Source organism: Lactuca serriola, chromosome 7 (assembly GCF_051521515.1).
Source record: "Lactuca serriola cultivar US96UC23 chromosome 7, Lser_US96UC23_V15, whole genome shotgun sequence".
NCBI lineage: Eukaryota > Viridiplantae > Streptophyta > Magnoliopsida > Asterales > Asteraceae > Lactuca > Lactuca serriola.
Genome location: NC_136414.1, coordinates 158,014,532 through 158,020,531, shown reverse-complemented (window position 1 = coordinate 158,020,531; position 6,000 = coordinate 158,014,532).

The window sequence follows — 6,000 nt, the reverse complement described above, 5'->3', positions numbered from 1 at the left end:
ACCTATACCTAAAATGCAGAAAAACAATTACATACCAACATCCACTTAAGTATAAAAAGTGTTATAATACCATACATGCACCAAAATATATAACAAAAGAGTAATAAATTTATGTCATACTACAATGTCTAACAAAAAATAAAACTAATTCGACATGTCATCGTATTCATTCCCGTTGTTCCCTTTAGTATCAATTGATGCATTATTTGCTGCAAGCCATGCTAGAAGTTCCTCACTATACAACGAATCGTTAAACATTGGTCGAATATTCTACAATTATATAGTATATACCAACATATAAACTTCTAAATTGCGAACTACCAAACTATAAATTGTCGTTTACCAAACTATAAAATTACCGATTACACATACACATACCAAATACAAGTACATATATATACTAATTACACAAACACATAACAAATACAACCAATGTTTCTAGCCAATAATGTTTATCATAACAATTAAAGTGTGGATGCACAACAATAAACAAGTCACTAAGAACATTTTACTTTCACTTTATAATACTATTTTAATTAGTGTCTACTCATTCTTTCAAATTGTATCAAATAGGTTTGAGACAATAGTAACTTCTTCTAATCTACTTATTATTTCTAGCTAATGATGTTTATCATAATTTTCACAACCAACATGAACATATAATGTATATGATTAGGAATATATGCCAAATAAACATACAAAAACACACATATATACAAGATCAAATACACACAAAAATATGTCCAGGTATACCAAATACACACACAAATGCATATACATATACAAGATCTAATACATACATACACCCATAAATACCAATTACACACAAACAGACAAATGCTCACATATATACAAATATACATACATATGCAATATTAAATACACCCATAAATACACCATATATACCAAATACACACACAAATAAACCCATAAATACGGAATACACACACATATCAAATACACATATACACAACAAATTAGGAAAAAATGCACTTGGGATAGCTAGAATTTGGCCCTCTTTCAACTGATGATTATGTGGTGGTGGTGGTAGTCGTTGGTGTTGCAACATTGGTGGTGGTGTAACTTAAACAACCAAAACCAACAATTAGGTCTGTAATAAAGAAAGAGAAAGAGAAAAGAGGGACAAGAGAAGAGGGAATATACATTCGTCGACCGGAAAAACGAAAGTTATCACCGGCAGATTGTGGTCACCGGTGGTGTATATGTGCCAGGAACTTCAATCATGGGTTTGGAAGTTGACATTGTCGGAGGACGAGTTCAATCGAGATTTTGTTGTATTGTGGAAATGAACATAGTAATGTCTTAATGTAGATGGAGAGAAGTAGTTGCGACAAGAAATAGCGACGACACAAGGATTTAACGGCGACAATTTGGGGTAATTAGAGGGAATTCTTTTGCGGTTCTTATTTATGGGCATTAGTGGCGATAAAATCGTCATATTTGTGTCATCAATAATGCTATCTAAGGATCACCATTCGTTCGATTAGGTGATATAATCAATAGACGGGGTTACTTCTTGGAGCGCGACTTGGATCGCTTTGTACCACCTTCAGTGGCGACGCCACCATTAATGTTGACAAATAAAATTGTCGCAGGTAATGCAGTTTTTCTTCTAGTGCTAGTTAGTTAGTTTGATTTTTTTGTCAATGCTATCAAAAGTAATGTATTGAATATGTAATACTTTTAGTTAAATAACTTTTAGTTAAATATTAAGGAATTGTTGAAAATGAGTCAAAGTTGTACATGTTAATGATAAATGAAGACACGTGGTTTTGGATACCCGACCCGAATCCGATGAACAAATAGGACTATTAATGTTGATGCTAGCCTCATTTATGTATACACAATTTAGCATTTTTCAAATTTTCTCTCTAGTTGTACTCACTTTATTATAGTGTATCATCTTCTTCATACTTTCTAGGGTTCCTATTTATTATCTTTTTGTACTTATATTTGAGTGTAGATCAAGATGAGTGATGTATGAAGATTCTTTCTAAAGAGTGAGAATAGTTCAGTAGTAATTCTATGGATTTTATTTGGTTGAAGTATAGGGGTAATTTTGGAAATTCTAAATGACAATGTTGGGTTTGTTCCGCTTTTGACATTTTGTAAGTTTTGTTTTGTTTTTCTTTTTTTTTTTGTGTCCATTTTTTTCCTTTAGGTCGTGGTTTTAATAATATCCGACGGTTCCTAAAAAATAAAAAACCAAATCGTTCTTCAATAAAAGGAGTTGTTGATGTTGTAAATTTACATGTGAATTTGTGTTTCTGTTTAAAACCCAATAATGATTATTATTTCTTCCAGATAGCTTATTGTTGATTTATAAAATTTAGGCGTTTTTTTTTTAAATCCTAAAATAAAAATAACGTATCTTGAAAAAACTCATATGGGAACATCAGAGTGAAACATTTTTAAAGGTGAAAATGTGTTTGACAATGCTATAAATGCGGAGACAAAACAATGCCATGTTTCTAGGTCTCATATGTTACAACAAAAACTGTTCGAGAACCCGAACTAAAAAATCAATAATCATACATACTTATAAAGCTAACATTTTTTCTTGAATCTCATGCATTTGAAACCCCCATAAAAATTTGCCAACACCTCATGCATTTGAAACTCCCACACCCTTTTACCTTTAAAGTAATTAATCACACATAATCTCATTCCAAGAAAATCACACACTCTATAAGTTCAACACCTCATGCATTTCAAACCCCCATGCACTTTCACATTCATTATATATAGTTGTATTAGTACATTTTTATTACAAAAAGTCGTCATTTGGTTGAAGATATTATGATTCAAAAGTTTTCATATAGTTGAAACATTCACGGTCCAAATATGATGATTTGAAGAAATAGGTTATGTTGCATCGATGATAATTGTAATATGATTTTTTATTCAACCAAAACAAATGAAGCTTTTCTATTCTTTCTTTATATTCAATTTCTCATTTGATCTTTATATGTGATTTGTATGTATTACTCAATCTTGAATGTGACTCTCCACACATCAATGTTTTACTTGGGATATCTTTCTCATTCTTCTTTTTCAAGAAAAACATTTTGATTGCAGGTTAGTAAAGAATTGTCATTAAGTTTCTATGGTTGAATGGTGTTCAATAAAGAAAGAAGATTCAGAAAACGGATATAGTTTTTTTTTAGCAAAGTAGACGAATGTTAGTTTTTTCTTTTGATTTAAACATATATTTATGTAACATTTTTATTTATATATTCAACCACCCAATGTTCTTATTTATTTTATTGTAGTTTTTCTATTTTGATTATGTTTATTTTCTATTATTTTTTTGTTGGGTTATCCTACGCAACATATTTATAAGACAATGTTTAAAAGATAACATAATTTTTAACATTTCATATGTACTTATGATGACTTATCATGATATATTATTCATATGAAAGTAATTTATTCATATTATTATGATAATAATTATATATGACATTTACGAAAATATATATTATATGTGATTTGTTTAACATATATATGCACTTATGTATGTTATAAATTTATAATTAAATATCTTTATGTTTAATAATTGAAGGGATTAAAATGATGTATCAAAACCAATTATTTAGAATATAATAATAATAATAATAATAATAATAATAATAATAATAATAATAATAATAATAATAATAATAATAATAATAAATACACATTTCCAAGTATTGTATTCATTTGAAACTCACACTACAACTCAAGCGTTTTCTAATTTCTGTATATTTATTAGTTACAACTTAAGAGTTTTTAACTTATGATTATTAATTGGTAATCACTAAGAACTTTTTTTTTTTTTTTTATAAGGTTGTAAAGTTTTGTTCATTAAAAACATTAATGTATTTGAATAGATTTGTGATTTAAATATGGAAAGTTAATATAAATGTTATAATAAATGTTTTAATGTTTTTATGTTATTAAAAGTTGTATTATTTATTTTTTATATTTTTTATTATTCGTTGTATCTATATCTTTTTTAATACAAATGTTATAATAGATATTTTTTCTATTTTTATGTTACTAAAAGTTGTAGTTCATATTTTTATTCATACATTTTGTTACCCATTATATATAGATTATTATACGTTTGATATATAATTTACACAATTTTAAACGGTTTATAAAATTATAAAATAATTGTATATGTCACAAATACTTAAAAATTAAAACTATAATCATCATATCATATTATATTATATTATAAAGGAAACGTTTTTTTCATTCACCATATTCATTTGAAACTCCCAACTTTTCATATTTCCATATAATATACTTAATTTATTAACTTAAATATGCTATTAGTTGTAAACATTATAATAAATGGAAGAATTTTTGACTTATCAATATGATATATACTTAATTTGTTAACTTCAAAATATAGTTAAATAAATAACCTACATTAATTTATCAAATAAGCTTAAAAATTTAGTGTAAAATTTAAAACCTAAAGTAAAATATCAAATAATGTTTAAAAAATTCAATATATATTTTTTAACATAGGTAAAAGGAAAACATTAAATATAATAATAACAAAAGAACCTAAACTAAAACTGGTGAATTGAATTAACTAAAAGGTGTCTGGAAACTATATTCTAACAATATATTTTTAACTTGTATCGCGCAACGCGCGGGAATTCGCTAGTTCCCTATATAAGGCTGAAAGGAGTGGTGTCGTACTATAACCGATTGAGCTCCACCTCAGCCTTCTCCATTGTGGTGAAGTCCATTGCCAACAATAAGGAATGGAAGAATGTAGAAAAGAGGTGGTTGTCGAGTGGGGAAGAAAAAGGAAGAAAAAGGGAGGAAGAATAAGAGAACTCGACATGTATACCAGTACCGAGTTTGGCCACTGAACTCGACATGTGTTCATCCGGTGTAGGTTGAGGACATGTCGGCAATTGTCAAACTCCACCCGAGACCACTCTGCCCAACCTAAGCAAGCACGTATCCCATGTTTTCAAGAAGAATAGTCAAAGAAACCCAAGTGAAAATTGTCTTCCTTCCTGTTACTCTAGATTTCCTACTTGCCGTTTGAATTAATTAATTTATTTTTATATACTTTATAATCTTATTGATTTGATTCAATAATTTATATTAATTATTCAACGTGCTTGATAAAATTTCACAAGAACGAGTAAACTCTAAATCAAAGAAAAGAAAATAAAACTTTGCTTGTTCCACAAAAAAAAAGTCAAAACTTTAACCACGTTACTAATTACGTTTTAACATGTAGAAGAGAATTATACAAAAAATAAAAATATTACCGGCGACGCCTAAAGGTCCAACATGTCGCCGCTAGAGGTATTAACGGCGACATGTCGCCGTTGTTGGCTCGTCGCTGATGCTCCATTGGTCGCCGCTAAAGTTGTGTCGTCGCTAATGCTCTCCGTCGCCATTAAAGACATCGCTGCTATTAGTATGTATTTCTATTCATACAAATACACATATACATACATAATACACATACACAATTCATATATACATACGAAAATACATACACATACATAATACACATATACATACGTAAATACATACACATACATATACATAAAAATACATATATACATAGGATTGCACATACAAAAACATATATACATACATAAAATACATTCAAAATACACATATACATACAAATACACATCCATGTCTACAAACACAAAATACACATCAATGCCAGAAATTTAGTAAGGAGAAGTGAAAAATAAAAGGAAAATGAGAAAAATGGAGCAGAGACGGGTGAAATTGCGAAGTTTTTTGTGAAATTCCGATGAGGTCGACGACAATGGTGAGCAGGTAGAAGAAGGAGAACACAAAAAAAATGGAGCAGAGAGGGGTTTTATTGTCGATGGCCTTTAGCGGTGACGCATACTCATTGGCGGCGACACATCGTAGGGAAAACAATGCAGGGTTTTTTACGTCGTTAGATCATCTCTTAAATCGACAGATGGGATTGAAATG